Source organism: Dipodomys ordii, unplaced genomic scaffold, assembly GCF_000151885.1.
Source record: "Dipodomys ordii isolate 6190 unplaced genomic scaffold, Dord_2.0 Scaffold195, whole genome shotgun sequence".
Taxonomy (NCBI): Eukaryota; Metazoa; Chordata; class Mammalia; order Rodentia; family Heteromyidae; genus Dipodomys; species Dipodomys ordii.
Window position 1 is genome coordinate 2,984,167 of NW_012267411.1, and position 24,542 is coordinate 3,008,708.

Here is a 24,542-nt window from a genome sequence, read left to right on the forward strand (position 1 = left end):
TCACGTGCCTATGTTATCCCGTGGATTGAGAGATTATCAGTGATGGAGACTGACTTGTTCTTTGTATGTAGTCCTTGCTTTTAGCATGAGTCTGGCTTTATGGCCCATACTTAATAGATATATGGAAACTTCCTGTTATTGTTGTTTGAAATTACTTTGTGGACATAAAAGGACACATCCTATGTGAAAGCTCTAAAACAAGCAAAATGCATTTAGGACTAAGAATTAGGATTACTTTGGAATAAAAGTGATACATGGGAGGTGGCAGAAGGGAGTCTGAGCAATAATGATGTTGTTGCTTGATTAGGTGTTCATTTTTCTGTGTTTCTTGGGTAGAAATTATTGAGCTATCCACTTTGGTTTTGTGCTCTTTTGTATATGTATATCATGTATGCCTCAAAATTTTTTACTGAGAGAGAGTGCAAATAGCTACTCCAGAGAACCTATCAGAAGAATTTGAGGCTGATGAGAAATTCTAATTATACACAGAGCTGTTTCTCCTTTCTTTCTTTTACTGAGTATGAATTAGAATTGCTTGCAAATTATGCAACAGCCCTCACCAGCATTCCCCAAACATAATTACTCTGTAGCATATTTTATATCACTCATCAATCATTGATCCTTAACAGGTCAACACATATGTATGTATATGTATGTACAAATTACAATCTAATTAAAGAAATCTACAGTATCATGTTTGGGGCTGAGCCAAGACTTTCCTGTTAGTAATTGTTCATGATGTCAGATGCTGAAAAGTGAATTGTGCCTCTGATTAATTGACTTTAATAACAATAATTTTATTTATATAGAGATCTCTCCAAGGCATTCAGAGAGCTGTAAAGTAACTCATAGTCAATGATTAAAGTATTATACAAGCAATATATAATAAGCTTCCCTTCCCAAAGTAAAACAAAGGAAGAGATGGATGGAGCTGAGCTATGAAGGTGCAGGAGAGAGGGAAATAAGCTGCAGATTCAGTGTGGGGATGGTGATAAATGCTTCACTGGGGAGAGGAGGGAGTTTCCTGGGACTGGAGAAGGCGTGTAATTTAACAGCGTTGCACTGAATTACTGGTGTATGGGGAGTCGCTCCTGGCCCTGCAGAGATGTGTGCACTTCCTCCTTCTGATGTTGGGACCTCAGATAACAATCACATCTTTCCTGCCAGCTACATCCCAGCAATAAGTGGCATTTTTCACAGTGATCTAAACAGCAGAAGTTAAGGAAATACTTATAAATTATTCTTCACTTCTTCACGTTGGCACACGATCTTGGTCATTTTTTTAAAAAATTAACTCTTGGTGAAGCTCTTGAAAATACTAAAATATATTTGAAAGTGATTACGAAGGTGCTTACAAGTGTGAATATTCCAAGAGTACAACAGCAGGACCTGAGAATTCAATGTGACTGGTTGAAGTCTCCTTCTCCAGCCCACTCACCCCACACCCACTCTCCTCCCTCAAGCCCAGCCCCCAGCCAACCCCCTGGCCTTCTGCCCTGCCAGCCAAGCCACAAGTGGCCTTCCTCCTTACTGTGGCTTCCTTGTCTTCTTCTAATTTTTTCTTACCTTTTTAAATTATGGCTGGCAACCATAAACGTTACTTAAGATGTCAATAGTGGAGAAATATGTAAAGAGGTTGAAGAAAATTATCCCTAGTCCAATCACCTTAAGGCATTTGAGTTTACTGAAGTTTTACACTAATGTGTGTGACTGTGAAGCAAAAATACCCACATGCCTATGAAAAATGTTTGATGGACACACACAGTGTGATGGTATGAGTTTTTTTTAGCCTTGTATCTTTTGTATAAAGTTGAATAAATTGAAATAATTAACAAAATCCATGAGCTGATAAGTGGGAAAATTAAAAGTGACACAACCTCACTAGCAAAGTCCAGATACATACAATTTAAAGTTCAGATATGATACAACTTAACAGAAAGGCCAAGACTCATTAGGCATGGTGGCATATACTTGTAATCACAGTATTCACTCAGAAGGCTGAGGTACAAAGATCGCAGGTTTGAGGCCAGCCTGGGCTATATAGTGATTTCAAGGCCAGCTTGGGGAACATAATGAGACTCCATCTCACACACACAAAAGATCAAACTGCTAAAGAAAATTTCCTTTCGTCAGAGCAGGGGCAAGAATCACTGGTAAAATAAAACAAAATCTTCATTTTATGTGAGTGAATAAGATATACCCAACAGAATCTTATGCAGTCTGAAATGAAGTAAACATATTCCAAATCCTATTTTGTTATGCATTATCCTATCTTGGTTGGCTATAATCTTGGGCCTTTGTATGACGAGAGCTGAAAAGATGTTCTGGCCGGGGAGAAAGGGGAGCCAGAGTTTACTGGGAATCCTTGGGCAATGAGTGATTGATTAGCGGGTGAGGAGTCAAGAGAGAGCTAGTTGCCTTGGCTTGAATAAAAGAGCTTCCATTCTTCAGAGAGTGTTAGAGAAGGATGGGGAGAGACTGCATGGAAGGCTGCCATGAGTCTAAGAGAAAAGCAACTTTCTGGGAAAGAAAGCAGACATTTAGGGCGAAGAAGGCAACCGTACTCTACCCACTGAGCATAAAATTTGACATTAGGGAGGACAGGAGATGAACAGAACAATTCTAGAGAGAGGGAGGTTGCAAACTGTTAACACTTTGTATGTTTTGCTTTTGTGGGAATATTTCTCCTTCCATATTTGCCTTTGTCCTGATTGCAAATTATATAATTACCAATTTTACAGGTTATTGTATTCAAGATAAAGATTTCTTAATGCCTTTGTAAGATGCTGCAGGATTGTTGTCTCATCTCTTTGGTATATTTGTATTTGGCTAGAGTAGTTGGTACATGGGACTATATCAGAAGAGAGAAAACTGAAAAGAATGCCAGGTTTAAGGACCACTCATAGTGGGTAGCAGCTGAGTGAAAGCTAGGGTTTTCTGGTGACAACCGAGACCTTTACTTGCCTTACCCTAATGTGAAAAGGCTTTCTCTGAAAGCCTGTGGGCTGGGAACAATTATCTCAGAGTTGTGAAATTGGTCAGGTAGATTACCCAGAATATTTACAAAATGAAATAAATAGTATAGAAAAGGTCATACCAAGTGCATTGTACATAACAAGGTAAGTATTGCTTCACAAAACTCCTTCACACACCTGGGGAGAACGCACTTTATTGAGTTTCAAGGTAAACTTATTTTGTAACTATTAGAATTTTTTTAAGTTTCAAAGCTACCATGATGCAGTAGCTCCCCATTCATACAACCAAATTACAATTTTAAAAATATGGAAGTCTTTTTAAAAAGTCTCCATCACTTTGGAAAAATATACTTCATTGAAAAATTTTACCCAAGGATATTCTGACAAGAAGAATCCATGTTTGAGTTAAGTCAGACTAACAAAAGATGGCTTCAGAAACAGACTAAACAGACTAAATCTTTTAGTAACACCAGTGTATCTGTATTGGGGAATGTTTGACTTAACATTTTACCTTTTCAGAAAGCCCAAACATGTTAAATACGTATATATTAATCTTTTTATACTTTACAATAATTTAAGGAAAATATGTATGTAAAGGAATTCAAAAATAAAAGATTAAAATTCACATTTATTTTGGAAATGTGTGATTTTTCTTAGGTCTATGTTGCTATTTACACTTAATTTATGGATGTTTCTAAATGAGTTTTCTCCTTTGGGTACAGATTCCTTGGCTATAAAAGAAGGTATATAACTCAGAAACAAACCTAGATGAAAGATGTCACTTGAATGTTAAAATTTTCTCCAAAAGCTAGGTGGGGTGGCAGACACCTGTAATTTCAGCTACAGAGGGGAGGAAGAGATCATGAGATTACATTTCAAGTCCAGCCCAGCCAAAAAGTCGATGATATCCCCTCTAACAGATAAGTGAGACATAGTGGTTTACAAGGGTAATCTCAGCTACATGGGAGGTGTAAGTAGGAGAGTCTGGGTCTCAGACCAACCCGGACAAAAAACATGAGGCCTTGCTTGAAAAATAACCAAAGCAAGAATGGCTGAAGTAATAGAGTACTTGCCTACCAAGATCATGAGCATGAATTCAGACCTCAGTACTACCCAAAACATAATTTTCCTCACATAATCCACAAAATGTCTACTATAATTCATAGAAATTTTGAAGCTAAGAAAAATTCTTATCATATATTTGATCATTATTTCCTCTATTACTGAGTGTTTGTCATAGAGAAAAATTCAGTTAACCTACTTAATCTGCCTATTGAAATAAATTTGACATAGAAACACACACAAAATTGCTAAGAATATTTATACCAAAGTTTGTGTTAGTGTGGAGTGAGTGGGTAAGTAATGAGCAGAAATTGCAGAGGGGCACACAAGTGAACATTTGTATTGGTTAGGCATGAGAAACTTGTAAAGGGGAGCATTGTGAAATCAATTTCTTTGACAGCAAAGCTAGCTAAACTCCTGGGCAATCAGACTTCTAACAAGGAGCATGTTAAGCACTTATACCAACAGATTGAAATATGGTTGTAAGTTTTTTGAATTTTCATTCATTAAAAATTCATCTTTTTATCTGTTCCTTACTTTCTCTGTCATGGGACTATGTAGTACTCTTTTTAATAATTAGCAATCAGATTTCTTCAACAGGAAAAGAAATCTCTTGCAGAAGTTTTTCTTTTTTTTTTTAACTTGCTGATTAAAAAGCACTAGTTCTGGATAAGAGTGGTGTAGATTACTTTGCAGCACACATCTTTATTCATGAACACTTTGAAATTCAGTTTTGCATGTATTTAACATAATTTTTTCAAAGTGAATGAACTTACTTGAAAATGATAATAGATACCCCACATTAGATCTTTGGAACAATTAAGATAGTTAAAAGTGATTGTTCTTGAAACTCTCCTTGCCTAGAAAATCTTATTGGCTCCCATCTAAAAGTCACTACTTGTATTAAAAAAATATAAACAAGATCTTAGCGTTTTTGCTGAAATTGGCATGCTGAATTTATCATTCCTGTGGAAATGCAGGAGACCCAGAATAACTAAAGGGATCCTGAAAAAGAGGAGCAAAGATGGAGGTCACATACTTTCAGTTTCAAAACTTACTACAATGTTACCAGTAATCAACACCAGCATCAGAAACCTAAGACCAAAAGAGATAAGGCAAGATAACAGATTAGATGCTTCCCGCATATAACTCTAAGAAAAGTCAGAGTAACAAAAGAGAGACTATATTCCAAAAGAGAGAAAGAAGAGAATAGCGTCGAGTCACAAACGATATGAAAAGCACAGCAAACAGAAAGACAACAGAGAAAACAACCTGAGACTCCAACCTTGGCGCCCTGGGGGAAAGACAAGCTGAAGCCACATCTGCCAGGTAAGCCAGAAACACCTGCTGACAATGGACTAACTGACCTAACCACAGACTAAGACCTCACACAATCCCCTCATAGGGATTGGGTACGACAGTGACTCCACCCACATAGCGTGAAAGGATTGGAGACCAAAAACATTCCCTCGCCCCCTGGGTACCATCATAAAAGAAAACCTACTGTTTAAGAATGACTGTTCTATTTGGGAGGCCTAAAAATAATGATTGTAGCTCTAGGTCCCCAGCACAACCTGCTGAGATATTTGGGTTGACTGTGGACACAAAAGATGTCCACAGAAAAGCAAGTCATCGCAATTTTGGTGATTTCTCAGCAATAAAAGTCTGAAGGGTGTGGAATGATGTATTTAAAACTTGAAAAAGCCAAGCACTGGTGGCTCACGCCTATAATCCTAGCTATTCAGGAGGCTGAGATCTGAGGATCGAAGTTCAAAGCCAGCCAAGGCAAGAAAATCCATGAAACTCTTATCTCCAATAAACCACTCAGAAAGTCCGAAGTGGCACTGTGGCTCAAGTGGTAGAGTGCTAACCTTGAGCTAAACTGCTAAGAGAGAGTGCCCAGGCCCAGAGTTCAAGCCCCATGACCGACCAAAAGCAAAACAAAAAACTTGAAAAAAAAGTAACTGCCTACATAGATAACTATATTTAGTAAAGCTATCCTGTATAAGTGGAGAAATAAAACCCTTCTATAATAAATAAAAAGGTAATTTATGACCACTTACCCAGAACTGTCAAGATTCTTGAAGGAATCCTATACATACCAAGAAAGATAAACACAACCATGAGAATGGGGAAAGAACAAATCTCACAAGATGAGTAAATAAGCAAATGAGATTTAGAAAAGAATCAAACATAAGAATAATACAATGACAGAGGAGGGTGGGGGAGGAAAAGCAGGAGAAAAATGATGGAAGGGTTAACAAGTTTGACAAGAAATGTACTTATTACCATACATATGTAGCTGTAACCCCTCTGTACATCACCTTGATGATTAAAAAAAAAGGAAAAAAAACCTCTCAGTTCTAATGGTTTCAATTCTATAATAAAATGTCACAGAGTGGTATGTTGGATTAAAAACAAGGCCCAAACACTGGTTGCCTACAAGAAACACACTTGAAGGCACTGGTGGCTCACGCCTGTAATCCTAACTACTCAGGAGGCTGAGATCTAAGGATCTTGGATCAAACCTGTTTGCCTAACCTCCTTCACCTTAGGAGCACTCTGCTATCTTAGGCCCTGCTATAAAGCATGAGCTTTCCCCGAAATCTGGTGGCACAGGCACTGCCCAGAAATTAGCTGACTTGGACCTTATCAGGTGACACAGGCAGCTGCAACCATAAATCTTAGCCTGCCACAACCAAATCCCCTGCTCTCATGTTCTTCGTATCTCACCCAAACATGATATAAATGGGCTGGTAGTCCCCTCTATCTGCTACTCTCTGCCCAGGAGACAGACATTAAACTTCTTTGTTTGCGACCATGTGTCCCAGTGATTTTCATAGGGAAGCTTTTCAAAACCAGCCCAGGCAGGAAAGTCCTTGATACTCTTATCTCCAATTAACCACAAAAAAGGCTGAAATTGAGTTGTGGCTTAAATAATAGAGCACCAGCCCTGAGTGAAAAAGCTAAGGAACAGCACCAGGCTTTGTTCAAGCCCCAATACCAACACACATGAGTGTGCACACACACACAGAAAAAAAATAAGGTAAAGAGAAAGAAAGAGGGAGGGAGAGAGAAGGAAGGAAGGAAGGAAGGAAGGAAGGAAGGAAGGAAGGAAGGAAGGAAGGAAGGAAGGAAGGAAGGAAGGAAAGAAGAGAGAAAAGGATGGAGGAAGGAAGGAAGAAGGAAGAGAGAAGAGAAAGAGCAACAAATACACCAAGATTCAGGGATGTAGGGGAGGAACTCTTCTGCTGGTGTGAATGTAAATTAACTCAGACACTATGGAAATAAGTACAGGAGTTCCTCAAAAAAATTAAAAGTAGAACTCCCATACCATTATATGGGAGTGAAGCTATATCACTTCTAGGAATATAACCAAAAAAAGCAAAGTCAACTTTACTATAGAGTTACCAATATGCCTATGATTATCAAGACCAAATTATGGAATCAGCCTTGCTGCTCATCAATGGGTATAGAAAGGTATGGTATATATACACAATGGACTTTTACTTAGCCACTAAGGAAAAAAATATGCCATTTGCTGAAAAATGTATGGATTAAAGATCTCATAAGGGCAACTACCACATGTTCTAGAAGCTAGGGGGTAAATGTAAGTAAAGGGAGGAACCTAAAGGTGTAACTCCCCTGAACAAACAATTTCCAGGAAATGTAAAATTTTTTTGTTGTGTGTGGGGGGAAATGCTGAAGGGAATACAGGAATAAAGAGTGGGTGAGCAAGTGCAGTGATTGTATTTAATATATACTATGTAAAAAATAAACTAGACAATTTCTGGGTAGGAACAGGAGAGAGGAAATGGGGGAAAGCAAATAAAATTGTGACATTGTCCAAGAAGCATTATGCTCATTATCTCACTTATGGAATTGTAACCCTTTTGTACAACTCATTAATAATAACAATAAAAAAGAAGTGAAGAAACAAAGAGAAAGCAAGGAAGAAAGAAAAGAAAAACCTACAGTGAGATACTACTTCTCAAACATTAGGAAAGCTATGATCAAAAAGGTAGACACTAGTATGTTGATGAAAAGGTAGACAAGTTAGGACTCTCATTGCTGGTGGGAATGCAAAGTGATGTAGCCATTTCAGAAATCTTTTCTGGCACTCTTTCAAAATAGTAAATGGAGAGTTACCATATGCTTCTGAGATTTCACTCCTGCAACAAGAGAGTTGAAAACATATGTTCAAAGATTTGCACATGAATGTTCATAACAGCATTATTCATAAGAGCCCCAGAGTAGAATCATCCCAAATGTCCATTAGCTGATAAACAGACCAACACAGTGTGGTGTAACCATTCATTGGGTTTAGCCATGAAAAGAAACAGAGTGCTAATTCATTCTACAACATGACTGAACCTTAAAACCCGTAAGTGAAAAAAGCCAGACAGGAAGACCACCTCCTATATGATTCTCTTTATATGAAATGTTCAGAACAGGCAAATTCACAGGAGAATACAAATGAATGATTTAGGAGAGAGGAAATGGGGACAAGGAATAATTGCTAGTGGGAAACTATATCCTTTGGGTGATGAAAATGGAACTGAGTAGTGGTATGCCAATAGGGTATAATAATACCTTTAAACTCAACATTTAATAAAGAGAGAGAATCCTTATGGTATAGGAATTACATTTCAACAAAGCCAAAAAAGGCCCTTTGGGGAAAATTTAGTTGTGGTCTACATATTAGATACTATTAGGGAATAGATGCTATTTTTTTGCAGTGCTGGGATTTGAACTCAGGGCCTCGCAATTATTAAGCAAGCACCTTACCAGCTGAGCAGGTAAAGGAACATTTTTTTTAAAATGGGGTTATTTGTATACATGTAGAGGTAAAGCAAAGTTAGTAAAATATTAACAATAGGTCAACAATGGTTCCATTTAGGTGATAGGTTCTACCATTTGTTACATAGTGAATACTTTCTCTTATCTTCCTCATGGATTAGTTGTGAGAATCACTTTTCAAAATGCTGTATGAGTGTTAATGGCTTCTGCTTTGAAATTGCCTTTTAAGAGCATGGAGTGTCTATCACCAATGACTTGTGAGAAATATAAGATCATTACTTTGGGATAAATTGAAATTTTACTGTCATTCCTAGTTTATTTTCAGATGGTGTTTCCCTTTGTAACACAAGCTGGCCTTAGATTTATGACCTTCCTTCTTTACTTCCCAAGTGCAGGGATTAAAGGCCTGTTCATCTTGTCTGGATACCTGTATTTTTTTATTTTGTAAAAGTAAGACATGGTCTGCTTTCTTATTTGAATTATTTCTGAAAAATTTCAGGGTCACCTATGAGATTAATAAACACCTATTATTTGCTTTCTAAGCTGCTGGGAAGAGTGCCTCAGGGAAATATACAGCATGAGGGTCTTCAGAGGAATAGATAGATAGATAGATAGATAGATAGATAGATAGATAGATAGATAGATAGATAGATAGATAGATAGATAGATAGATAGATAGATAGCAGGTAGCAGTTATATGGACCTCAATTATCTATTAGGAGAAGGCCATTCTTAAATGACTGAGAAATATATTTCTTTCTCTTTCTCTTTCTCTATGTATATATATTTCTCGCTCTTTCTCTATATGTATCATAGCATTAGATCTAAAACTCATCTAAAACTCTATATATAGAGAGATTAATATAGGTATTCATATAGAGAGATAATATATAGAAATATAGATATATGTATATTTATATATACAGAGAAAGAGAGAGAGAGAGAGCTTCATACCTATTAATACTGTTAGTGAGAGTAAAAAAAAACACTTGGTCATTGAAGAATGGCCTACTGGAATGGCCGTTCCCTCACTGTCTGACAGTAGCTTGTGGTGGAGGTTATATCTCTTCTTCAGGAAGGGATCTTCTGGCCCATTTTGCTTGGATGTAACTTACATCTCTTTATGTGGTGGAGGTTATATCTCTTCTTCAGGAAGGGATCTTCTGGCCCATTTTGCTTGGATGTAACTTACTTACATCTCTTTGTTTTAATAATCTGTATTAGCAGATTGTTTACATTGTTATTTTTTGTTTTCTATGTCTATATGGTTTTTCTTACTGTGTTAGCTAGGATGAAGACATCTAGTTTTTCCATCTATTTCTACTTCATTTCAGTCATCTTTCATTACCTTCACATAGGACTGTGCTCCAAGCAGCTACTCTATTATGAATCATAACCTAATTAGTTGTTACCAACTACCACATTACCAAGGTCTCCTTTTCTACATTTTGTTGACTTGAGGCCCCATGCGCTTTTCTTTTAATAATAATTCATTCAATCCCTTCTGTGAAATGACCACAAAGCCCATCTGGTTGCCTTTTAACTCAGATGATTGAGCAGCCCAGGAAGAGCCTGGGGAATCAGAGAGGGTATAAACAATAAGACTTGGACAACTTGAAGTTGTTCTAAACTACTACCTTTCATCTTTCCTTTCAAGATGTATTCTCATTATTCCCTTTCTTTCCCATTCTAAAAGAAAACTCCTAAGCATTGTAGCCAAAACTTATTAACATTATGATATAAACAATGGCTGAGATTGAAAGGCTCTTTTCCTTACATTGATTATAATACAATAACCTAAGAAAGTTTAAAATGAAAAAGTGAAATTCAAACCAGGGAATTTTGAAGTCTTTTTCTGGACAGCTTGTTTTCTTTTTCTTTTTTTTTTCTTTTTGTTTGTTTTTCTCATCTCTTAACATCTTTCTATCTAAAGCCAGCATGCTCTCTGGGAGTGTCCAGTCCACATTTCAGGTTGGCAATGATTCTGTTCTCACCTACTTGGTGACGACTTCATACTTATGTGAAATGAGGTGGTAATTTCATTTCCTGTCTCGTCTACACAAGGTTCCCAAAGCACAAACTGCGTCTAACAGATTTCCACCAATAATTAGCACTTTGTAGGAAATCAAACACAGGGAAGTAAAAAGCCTGGGGCGGGGGTGAGGGTAGAGATCCTCTCTCCTCTGAGTGTTTACTTCTTTGATTGTTGTTTGTGGTGCTGATCAAATCCTGTGCAACCCAGAGTTCTGGGTAAGCACTCTACCACTGAGCTACACCTCTGGCACCTGCATGTACCAAGGTAACACATTCTTCCACCAGGAAAGCTGACAGGAAGGAGAGGAATGACTTAATGAGAGTTGTGCATTCACCAGAATCTGATTGTCTAATGGTCTTGAGAAAGCAGCTTAAAAGTTTAACATGAATTTAAAGATACTTTTGTAAGGAGAACCAAGCAAGCACAAATGCCTTTCTGATTTACAGCTGCAATAGCAGACTCAACATGCATTTCTGAGGATATGATCATCTTCTGTAAAAATCAACAGCTCTAGTATGGACTCTGTATAGAGCATTTACTGACTTAGTTGATAATAAAGTCATCAGGATATGAACATTTCTTTCTCTGGGAGCAGTAACAGAGAACCACTATATGAACAAGCCGAAATACCATTGTCAATCATCCACAAACACTGGGGCCCCTATACAAATGGAATGTGGATCCAGGTAATATTGATATTTAAAGGTAGTATACTGAAATCTTAGGTTAAAAGTGTCAAATATAATAGGTGGTTCTTGGTAGTTTCTATGTGAGATATTGCCATTTTAAAGGAAACCCATACCTCAGAATAGTTACTTAATCATAGTGACATAAGAAGTGCTCATGAAATTTCTTTCAAATCTCTGCTTTGCATGTATATGGTGTTTTACCATATATAAGGCAGCAAAGTGCAGTGATTATGAATAACAATGTTGGTAATGCTGACATTGTGAACTTATTTAAGGTCACACGAGCTCTGTGGCCTTGGATAAGCATCTATGCCTTTCTGTATTTCAGCTTCTTCATCTATAAGATGGGAATAGTAATCATGGTGAGGACTAAATGAACTAGGTCACATAAAGCATTTAAACAAGTGTCTGACAAAGAATGAAGGCCTACAGATGTTAGTACTAGGCTCTAGTCTCTTTCTCACTTGTTATTGCTATTAAACTTTGCAGTGTTAAAATATATTAGTGTGGTTGCCAGTGGTAGACAAAGAGGGCACTTACTGACTTATGGAACCAGAGAAAGGTTGGGCCCTCAAGACCTTGGGCATCTCTGATGTCAGCCTCTGGCAGCAGGACTCTGATGTCCCCCATTCCCTCATGACATGCTCTTTTCCATTCCTTCCTTCCTTCTTCTGAAATCAGTCTAATTTGCCTTGTTGCATATTGCCTCACTGATGAAGGGCTGACTGCTTCTTTATCTGCTCCCAAGTTTGAAATCTTGATGGAAAATAATAAATGGAGGCTAGGAAGAAGTATTTTATGAAATGTGTTGTTCTATTAGGTATTCTATGGTGATGGGGGTGGCTGGAGGAAAAATTATTCAAGTTTAAGAGTACTAGGGTTGGTGAGAGTACACTACAGCATGAAAGATATTTGAAATTTTTGTTGTTGGTATAAGTCATATATCATAAAATTCACCCTCTATGTATGTGTGTGTGTGTGTGTGTGTGTGTGTGTGTGTGTGTATATATATATATATAATTCAGTGAATGCTAGTATATCCAAAGGTTGGACAGCCATCATTTTTATATAATTCCACAATACTTTTTGTTCTCCCTGAAGAATCCCTTTAACCATTAGCAGTAAATGATCATTCTCTGCTCTAACCAATTTTTTCATATCTATGGATTTGCCTATTACACAAATGGAAACATAAAATATACAGCTTTTTTGTGTCTGTCTTCTTTCTCTTACCATAATTTTAAGGTTTATCATGTTAGAGTATGGACTTACTTTACTTGTTATAGCCGAATTGTATTTCGTTGACTGGATATACTGAATTTAGTTTATTCATTGATCAGTGAATGGATATTTGGGTTAATTTCATTTCTGGCTTTTTATTAATAATACAATTGTAAATGATTATATGTAAATTTTCTCTCTCACACACACACACCTATGTTTTCAACTCTTCTAAATATATACCTAAGAGTGGAATTGCTGAGACATCTAGTAATTATATTTAAATTTGAGGAACTGCAAAACCATTTTGCAAAGCATTTGAACGTTTTACATTCTCACCAGCAAGTTATAAGGGTCCTATTTTCTCCATATCTTTACCAATACTTGTAATTGAATCCTTTTTTTATTAAGGATACTCTTAATGTGTATGAAGTGATATATCATTGTGGGTTCGACATGCATTTCTTTAATGACTAATGAAGCTGAGAATCTTTTATACATGTTTATCAAACATTTATGTATCTTCACATACTGGGGACATCAACTTCTTCCTAAATGTATTATTTTCGAATGTTTTCTTCCATTCTGTGAGTAGGTTTCTTTTTAATTCTACCATTCTAGGTTACTAAATGATTTTTCAAGCATCAGTATTATGTTGGGCCAGCTGAAGATGGCAAGGCAATTTAGGCTGGTCTTGAACTCATGGTTCTACCTTAACCTCCCAACTGCTGGGGCTACAGGTATGTACCCCATACCTGCTTATATTTTTACTTCATCTTTTGAGACACATTATTTTTTATTTTCATAGCATTCAATCAACTTTTGCTTTTTGTGGTTTGTTCTTTTGGTGACATATGTAAAAAATAATTGCTTAATCCTAGGTAATAAAGATTTAGTATGTTTTCTTCCAAGAATTTTATAGTTTTAGCTTTTACATTTATATTCTAAGATCAATTTGTGTTAATTCTTTTATATAGTATGATACTGTCACCTCCTCCACAATAAACTTGATCTACAGTGCCTTCACTAAACACAAATCTCTACTGCTGATGTAATATAGTCCATCCATTTTCCTCTCATGGATTTAATTTCTTATGTTCTGCTTCTGAAATTTAATGCCTCTAGAATATCACAGACACTTTCTCCCACATTTTGTCTTATTAGCTTTCTATTATTTTATTGATTTTGTGATTATACCTCTCATATTAGAGCTTTAACCATTTAGGTGATTGTTTTTGAAGACAATATTGGTTAATTACTTTTCAACACACATTCTCTTGTTTTTTTTAGGAGTATAATCTCAGTTTTTCATGGAACATTTGAGGATGGCAGAACAGAAAGGCAGGAATACTTTGATGATATTACAGACTGGCCCTTCATATAGCCCTGCATGCATCTAGTATTCTCTTCTAGAAGGGATAAGCTTCTGTTTTGGTTTTGTTGTTGCTGAGGATATGTATACGTATACCTTAACCTAATGCTGATTAAGGTAATTCAACATAGAAAAACATCCTTACTTTTCTCTATATTATTATTACCAAATAATTCTTAGGTGACAGTTATTTTTCTGCATACATTCCAACCACATGTACTAAATGATTCCTTGTTTTCCTATTAGCTGTGATACTCTCTCCATGTTGTATCAAATTCTTATATATGCATGGGTCTTTTACAAGAAACCCCCTACTATTCTGCTTTGTGTTAACCCAGCATTCAGATGTACATTATTAAATGTGTTTACTCTCTTTGTAAAAATGATTGTTTCATTTTCTTCTCACATAAATATTCTTATGTTTGAGCATTAAAATCTATTTGAACATTAAAGTCTAAAATCTCTTGATACATAATAATAATTTATTAGATCCTTACATATGCTTATTTTCCCCATCAATATTTAAAAACAATTAGAAACTATCATTCTTTCCAAAGAAAATATACTATCATTTTCTTCCTTGTTCACATAGCTCCATTACCCTATTATATTTAATTCTTAATTATTATGGGTGTAATTTTACTTGTTCACATTGACCAGTGCCTCTTTAACCTTGTTGTTTAATCACCTTCCTCTTCATATTTATTGCATCCCTCTATGTTAATATAGCTTTCTTTGCCATAGTACATACTCTCATTGATTTGAAGAGGATGTTGGTGTATTAAACATTTTGAGATACTTACACCTGAGATATTTGTGTCTCTTTATTACATTAAGATGATGGATTAGCTGATTACCAATTTCAAGGTTGAATATTGTATTCCTTTTTTTTTTTTTTTTTTTTTGGTCAGTCGTGGCTTGAACTCTGGCCATGGGCACTTTCCCTGCACTCTTCAGCTCAAGGTAAGCACTCTACCGCTTGAGCCACAGCACCACTTCCGTTTTCTAGTGGTTTATTGGCGATAAGAGTCTCCTGGAGTTTCTGTCCAGGCTGGCTTTGAACCGTGATCCTCAGATCTCAGCCTCCTGAGTAGCTAGGATTACAAGTGTGTGCCACCCGGGCCCAGTTCATTTAGTTCTATAAGCAACGTATCTGTCTTCTTCTGTACAGTTTTGCAGTTGAGAAATCTAACTTCCTTTTTCTTTGATGTTTGAAAATTTCAGTATAACTTGGGGTGTGGCCCAAGTGTTACAGCACTTGCCTAGTAAGATCAAAGCCCTGAGTTCAACCCTCAGTACCATAGTTACAGTTTAACATGTTTAGGGTACTTTTTCCCCTGTGTCTTATTCCCCACTATAAATCTTACCACTCCGAGTCTTGAATGGTTCTTCAGTTTTGGGAGGCTCTTGGTCTTAACTCTTACTCCATGTAGCCTTTATTTGTGTTTGGGACTCCCATCAGACAATTCTGATCTGTCTCTTAGATTCTAACTTCTCTTTCATTCTTAGCATCACTATCTTTTTTTTTTTTTTAGATCTTTTCAAAAAGATCTTCTTGACTTGATATTCTAACTCATTTATGTCATTACTTTCCCTTGCAAATGTCCCGCTGCTTCTTTATCAGCAGGAAGGCCACTCTTCCTTTCAAGTGGAAGGTTTCGCACTCATACTCCTTTTGTACAACTACTTAAATGTAATAAAATAAGTTAAAAAAATCTAGCAAAAAATTTATTTTAGTGTAATAAGATAAAATAAGGAGAAATGGAGAAGAGAAAGAAACATTGCTTGCTCTCTGTGTAGGAAATGGGCAGTAAAAAGGCCCAGAAAAAAATTTGTGTTTCTAACATGCCTTCATGTATCTTTGAGATTGAATATCTATTTAAAATTTTGTCTGTTTCTTCAGCCCTGCTTTTCTTTTGTAAGTTTTTCCATATTTGTCTTGATTTTATAGTGTTTATACTCATGAGATAGCACATTATTTGTCTCGGGATTATCAGATAACTTGGAGTTCTGGGAGTCTTCTGATTCTCTCTCAAGAACCACTCTCTACCCCTCCCCACCCTGTTCAGTGCCCCTGGAGGTTGACCTGCACAGAGAGCAGCACTATGCTCCCTTGCTTTCTGGCTTCCCATTGGTTTAAGCACTGTGGAGCTCCAGGTGGAGAATATTAAAAGGAAAGAAAGTGAGGTTAAGAGTATTTATTCTCTTCCTAGGCTGTCAGATCTGTCCTGGACCATAGTCCTCAACAAATGACTTTCTCCTTGGGATGCCATCTTCTCCCTCTCTCTCTAGAGATATTGCATATATTCACATAATTTAAAATAGTCTTGCTATTAAGTTTCCTCAGTTTCCAGTTTCAATATGTCACTATATATCACTGGAGAGAGAGGTGAGTGAGTATAAGGATCTCATAAGGCCTCCAAGTGAGTTAGGAGATGGCGAGTGCTGTACTCAGTGATACTGGGAAGTGCTTCATGATGGAGAAGCCCTTGTGTTGAAATCCAAGATTAAGCCTTCCCTGTATTCCCATCTCCACTCAATGACCCTGCCCAGGAATGACTGGGATGAGCAACATTGAAAGATGGGGTAGTTTGAGGAGCAGTTGGTTCTGGTTCCCAGGTTCCTGACAATTCATCTGTAATTTTACTCTTTGCTCTACCTCTTCAGCTTCCAGATCTCCCAGAATACTATCTGTTTACTCTTGTAGTTGTAACAGAGAAGGCAATGATTGTGAAGGAAATTTGGGGAAGATTGAAAAAAACAGAGTTAGAAAATGTCCTGAAATGCCGGGCACCGGTGGCTCATGCCTATAATCCTAGCTACTCAGGAGGCTGAAATCTGAGGATCGTGTTTCAAAGCCTGCCCGAGCAGGAAAGTCCATGAAACTCTTATCTCCAATAAACCACCAGAAAATTGAAGTGGTGCTGTAGCTCAAGTGGTAGAGCACTCGCCTTGAGCTGAAGAGCTGAGGGACAGCGCTTAGGCCCAGAGTTCAAGCCCCACAACCAACCAAAAAAGAAAGAAAGAAAGAAAGAAAGAAAGAAAGAAAGAAAGAAAGAAAGAAAGAAAGAAAGAAAGAAAGGAAGGGAGAAAGAAAGAAAGAAAGGGAGAAAGAGAGAAAAGAAAGAAAGAAAAATGTCCTGAAAGCTCATCTCTATTTTCAGCTCTAGAGCACATTCCATTATCCATCCCAACCACCTACTACTTCTCAAGGAGTTTCTTACACTATCTTTCTTGGCTTAATTTAGGTTTGCTTGGGTAAAGTAGACCAGTGGGATTTCTTAGATCTGTGATTAAACATGGCTGCACAAATAGATACTTATCTTTTGTCAGCATTGACATTCTGATTTACTTGGACAATAATTGTTTGCCCAGGGAAGCCTTCTAACTGTGATTGATTTATGGGTTGATAATGGACAAGGTCAACTTTCAGAGGTCATCCAATCTATTCCCCTAAGAAAGTCTGCACTCAACACTGTCATGAAGGAACAGACAGGAAGTCTTTGCCCAAGTGCAAGAAGGTCCGTACCTACCAACTATGCTTTTTATACACACTACTAAATTAAATATGATTATGCTGAAGCATAATCTGCTGAAGCAACCAAGGTTTTCTTTATTGGTAGCCACCTGGAACTGCCAATAAATAAACTGTTAAGTGCCAGCCCTTTGAGGAATTGATTTAGCTGAAGAGAAAAGAGCAAATATTAGTGTAAAAAAGTAAAATAATCAGCTTGAATAAAGTTTCTATCTCTAAGTAGCTCAGTCTTACTAAAAATACAACAGCAAAGATGATAATTAAGGTACAAAACAATAGGTGATGAGCCAAACAACAGAGCTGGCATTTATGGCATTTGGAAAAATACTCATGATATCCTTATGGACAAGGTCAATCATAGAAGATCCGATGGAAAGGAGTTGTGAAGAGTTTTTTGAGGCTGGACGGAATCAGCTAGGATATATTGCAGTTGTTAATTAGACACAACTCTATCAGTACTGTCTATTTTATATCAACAAGTTAGTATTTTGTTGAGAGAATTCAACCATTGAACAAACAGGAAGGGTCAAATGCAACTGAGTTTTATTTCTTTGAATGCCTACCTATCTTTGCAACAACCACAAGGATATTATTATTTTTGACTTGGAGAAAAGTAAATGGAGTACAGGATGGTTAAATGACTTGCTGAAGATTATGCAATTAGTAGGTATTTGTGTTGGAACCCAAAGCCCAAAAGTCAGAGTCTAAGCATATGTTTTTTTTCTGTTTCTGAAGCAGGTACTGCTTTCCTTTGAGATATTAAAAGATGAGACTTGGAGTGAGTCTGTTTATGAAGTAATAGGTATGGATAAGCAACTATGCCTCTGGGAAGAAAGTTTGTTTTTCATTTCTCATCTTTTCTATAAAAGCAATTCTTACAGCAGCTCAAGTTGTAACACAAGCCAATGAAACAGGTGCTCATTAGACCTGCAGGCTGGTAGAACTCTCACTTGGCAATTACTGGAAAGGGTGGAGAAGATGAACAACCCTAAGTGTTCACTATAGAAACTTGGGCATCATTTATATTCATGTAGAGTTCATTAGCACAGATTTCTTTAACTGTGTTTTATGAAACAACCACATGCTACTGAGTGGGGAAGGACAAAGTAGAAAGTGAGATATTTAAGTGGTAGAGTGCTAGCCTTGAGCAAAAGGAGCTTAAGAACTTAGAAGTTCCCAGGCACAGGCCTAGCAATGAGAAAAAAAAAAAGAAAGAAAGAAAATAGTGTATTTAAAAATAAGCTGATGCTGGTGGCTCACTCCTGTACTCCTAGCTACTCAGGAGGCTGAGATCTGAGGATGGCGGTTCAAAGCAGCCTGCCCAGGAAAATCCATGAGACTCTTACCTCCAATTAGCCACCAGCAAACCGGAAGTGGACTGTGGCTCAAGCACTAGGTTTAAGCTGAAGAGTTGAGGGACAGTGCCCAGGCCCCACGACCGAAAAAAAATAAATAAAATAAAAAAATTTTTAAATAAAGACAAGTAAAAGAGAAATCATCCCTTGATACCTGTTTTTATGGTAGTCTCTGATCTACATAGGCCTAGACTACTTTAGTGCTTTTAGGGAAAGTTAAAAACATATTTGTTTAGAGATGAGACAATACCTGATGGCTGAATTATTAGAGTTTGGCCTTTGTGGCTTTAATGAGCAGATACTGTGGCACACCATGAGATATCCGGGTCCATGCATTCTTCACAGAGACAAATGAGGTTTTACAAACACAGGGAGAACTATGTATTGGTCTCAAGGATTCCTGAAATCAATGATTTATGTTCATGACTCTTCCTTGTTATATGACTGCTGCCAATAACCTGAGGATAGACATGGGATCAAAGTTCTGAATCCTCCTGGATTAATCATTTTCTTCTTTATCTGCATCAAAGCTCTCTGGTTCAGAAAAACTTCCTTTCTCAATAAGACTTACTGTATATTTAGACTTCAATCGATCTTAGTAAATATTGACTTGGAAGGCCATTGCTTACTTGAGGGAAAAGGGTTATCATACGAACATTTCCCATTTACAAAACTTTTACTCTACTGCTTTCTAAAAAGAAGAGAGATTATGTCTTTAAATCTTACTAATTTGAAAAAAGAAAGTTTAGCCAACTTTCTTCACCATCTTGCTTTCTTATTTCAAATAAACACTTTTATGTGGGTTTATTCTAAATTTGTGGGGATCACAAAACCTAAGTTGATTTGTGGCTCCAATTTTTTTGACTGACATTGGGCAAAGCACTAATCTTTACAAAAGGAGACAAAGACCTATGTTTTATGGAAGTTTTGAGTGGTAAAAGTTATAATGCAAAAAATTTAGTTCAATGCTGGTACAAAATGCTGAATAAATATTAGCTCTGCTATTACAATATTAAAACACATACAAACATGAAAATTCCAATGTGTTTTCATAATATATGCACTTTACATAATCTATACACTTTAGGTAATCCAGACTAAAATAGGCTTATTTATTTTTTTCTCAATGGATCAATACATCTTTAAAAATGACTGAACAGAAATATCATTTGTGGAGGGGCGAACACTTTTTTTAATTTAATTTAAATTTATTGTAAAGGTAATGTACAGAGGGGTTACAGTTACACACATAAGGTAATGAGTATGTTTCTTGTTGAACATTATTAACCCCTCCCTCATTTTCTCCCACTTTCCCTCCCCTGACTCCTCTCCCCTTCCGCCCCCCTCCACAAAAGTTGTAAAGTTCATTTCCAACATAGCATCTGGTTGCATTGGTTCACCCTTTGTCCTTTGTCCCACATTTTGTTATTCCCTTCCCTTCCCCAAATCACATAACTGTATATAATGGACACAGGGTACCAAAATAAAAAACAGTGACAACAGGGGATAAGCCAAAGAAAAAACAAATAACTTCACACAGTAAATTAAAAAGAAAAAAGAAAAACCAAACACCTCTTGTTTCCATATCTTGGAGATCATTTCAATTAGCATCATTTTATATGGTGATATATAGATAACTATTGAGCTAATGTGATCCTAGGACTATCCTAGACATACACTAGTCATAAATATGTGATGCTAGGACAATCCTAGACATATACCAATTATTACTAATAGGGAAACCATGGAGCTTATGTTTCTTTAGATCTGACTTACTTCACTTAATATGATTTTTTCTCTGTCTTTCCATTTCCTTCGAATGAGGAGATGTCATTCTTTCTGATGGAAGAATAGAATTCCATTGTCTATATATTCACCACATTTTCTTGATCCATTCATCTACTGAGGGGCATGTGGGTTGGTTCCATATCTTAGCTATGGTAAATAATGCTGTGATAAACATAGTTGTGCTGGTAGCTTTAGTTTGTCATTATTTGGGTAAATGCCCAAAAGTGAGATTGCTGGATCAGAGGGGAGCTCTATGTGTAGTCTTTTTTAAAAAATTAATTTTATTGTAAAGGTGATGTACAGGGGAGTTATGGTTACATAAATAATGAGTACATGTCTTGTCAAACATTGCTAACACTATTTTTTTTGGGGGGTGGTCCGATCGTGAGCCTGAACTCCAGGCCTGAGCGCTGTCCCTCAGCTCTTCAGCTCAAGGCTAGCGCTCTACCACTTGAGCCACAGCACCACGTCCGGCTTTTTTCTTTTTACTTATGTGGTGCTGAGGAATCGAACCCAGGGCCGCAGGCATGCAAGGCAAGCACTCTACCACTGAGCCACTTTCCCAGCCCTAACACTATTTTTTTTAAAAAAATTAGGCATGTCCAAGTCTATTCCATTTTGTACCTAAAATAGTAAATGCATATTCACTTTAGAATTCCAATTGTATGTTCACAATGCTAGTAGATAAAATAACTTGTATGTAAATATGTAATAATTTCAATGATAATAGATGCTAATTGGATATCACACATTGTGGGTGGGCACTGATGTGTGTGTGTAAAGATGACCATCAGCATTGCAAATAAGAGACCATAGGCTGTGAACTGGTGGTGATGGCCTCATTTTAGCTATAAATAACTATGGGTGTGCACTGAAAAATAATCTTTTGTACTTATATGTGTGTCTATGTGTGTGAAAAATGGATAAGTGAAGCTTGTTGAGATTGATTGGAAAAGGGGGGATAGGGAAGAATGATAAAGTGAATCAGATCAAGTCAAAATGTGTACATAGCTGGGTGCCACTGGCTCTGGTCTGTAATCCTGGCTACTCAGATGGTAGAGATCTGAGGATTGTGGTTCAAAGCCAGCATGAACAAGAAAGTCTGTGAGACTCTTCTCCAATTAATCACAGAAAAAGCCGGAAGTGGCGCTATGGCTCAAGTGGTAGAATGTTTGCCTTGAGCAAAAGGAGCTCAGGGACAGCACCCAGGCCCAGAGTTCAAGCCTAAGGACTGGCAAAAACAAAGAAAAAACGACAACCAACTGTATACATACATGGACATGTGAAAATAAAACTTTGTCAGCTAATTGATGGTAATATAAATGTTGTAAGTTGAATAGAGAGGATATGAAAGAATAACGGGGGCAAGGGGATGGATATGATCAAAATCTATTCTATCCGTGTATGGAAGTGTCACACTGAAAACTGTAAAAGGATTTTTAGTGTGATTCATCGAAAATCTAGAGAAAATTTAGAATTATTTGACAAAAGAAACGACCTAATATCCAAAAACAATAAAGCATCATTCCCAAGGCTTTCATTAAGGAAGCTTGTTAAATTTAACCATACCAACCTAGATGTTTCCTAGAATTGCTGTGAGAGTTAATGCTATGTGGTTCTCTTTTCCAGCTTCAATATTTGAGTCAGCTTCCTAACTTCTAGTTTTCTCTTCCTTCTGTGATGGATGGTGGCAAAACTAAGTCATATCAGTTTGTTTTGCATCAAATATCATGGTCTCTGAGGGATTCATACTGTGTAGTAAGACACTTTTGGTACAAGCCTTTGTACATTAGAATAGTTTTCTGGCTCAAGTTTTTCTGGGGTCCCCATGGATTTTTCTACATTGGAGGAAAAACTTGAGGGGAAGGAGAATGACCAGAAGTTGACTGTTCATTTTTTGGCTTACATTTTCCCTCTCCTCATCTTTGAACGTATGTAATGTGAGAATGAGCATTTGAATAAATGTATATGTGTGTAAATGTGTGTGTATCATAACTTTGAAGCGCTTCACACAACTTTTATGATGCAGTGAAATGCTACCCAAACACTTAAGTGTTTAGCCACTTAAGTGGACAGCTATTTGGATTTGTGTTTGTTTCCCCTTCCCAACCCTTCCCATACTCTCCCCACCTCACTCCACCCAATCCTCCCCCCAGCCACCAAAGTTGTAAAGTTTGTTTTTCGACATAACGACTTGTATGTCTCATTGTTGCAATGGGTCCACCTGTATCCCTATTTAAATGATTTGTTTTTGTCCTTCCCCTCCACAAATTATACCAACATCAAATATAGTGAAATCAGGGGTTATACCGTGGGGGAAGGACATACAAAGTAACATAGAAATCATCTTATAAATATGTTAAAAACAATTGCATGAAAGAAAAAAAATCATTTGGTTCCTTATCTTGGGGTTGATTTTGCCTAACATCAACTTATCTGACCTTTTCTGCTTGACTCAGACATATACTAGTCATTGCATATAAGAGCCAGCACAGCTATGTTTATTGCAGCATTATTTACCATAACTAAGATATGGAACCAACCCGGATGCCCCACAGTAGATGAATGGATCAAGAAAATGTGGTATAAATATACACAATGGAATTCTATGCCTCCATCAGAAAGAATGACATTGCCATATTTGTTAGGAAATGGAAAGACTTGGAAAAAAATTACATTAAGTGAAGTAAGCCAGGCCCAAAGAAACATAGGTCCCATGGTTTCCCTTTATTTTTTCAGATATCTTTCTGAGTGAAAAATGAGGCAAACTGTTCCCCAGTCTTTCCTCCCCAAACTTATACATCCTTCTCTCTGCTGGAAGAACTTGTCTCCTTTTTGACCAAACCCACTTCCCTTGTGGGAAAAGAAAAGGAGTTGCTCTCCTGGACATTGCAAAGACCTGTTAGTAGCTGTGACTTTTCCACGGCCCCCTGTGGCTCAGTGACTTAGTAACCACTCCAGATGTTCTCATAAAACAGGCCCAATCTCTGTGCAGATGTGGAGATGAAGCAAGAGAAGGTACATTTCTTTCCTAGATGATGCATAGAAGAAGATTTGTGCTGACCAAATCGTATATCTCTTCCAACCACTCCACTAGAAAGTGTGTACTTTCTTCAAATGAAGAGCCACAGAGATTGTCTAAATATGCCATATGTAGGGTTTTTTTTTTCCTTTCCTGAAGAAAATCCTGTTCAACTTTGTATTTCACCACTCATAAATTATCAAGTTATTTCTCACCTATGGCATAAATATCAGTCTGGTTGGTAAATGCACCCACACCTCAGCTGAGCCTGAGAGAGCTAAATTTAGAAAACATTAAATCAATAAGCATGTGCAAATGGGTAAGCAGCGTGATATCCCTTCACTTAATAAGGCCACAGCATTACTGTTAATCACCTGTTTTGCAACTTCTGAAGTTTTTTTATTTCTAATTTTATAGTGTTTCCAGAAGATAGGTGATTAAAGATTCTTCCTCGGAAGATAGGAAAAATGTACCCCCAAACAGAAAATGATAAATTATCTCAGCAAAGTAAAGCCCATGATAACTCCAAAGTGCTACCACCATTGAAAGATGCTGTATGTGTAAGGAAGAAATAACTGCAGTTTAGTTTGTTTTCCTTGTTTCTATTAATGGGAAACCTTAGAACAGACAAGACTGCCAGATGTCTATCCTGAAAATACCAGACCACCCGATGGGAAATGGGAGGAGT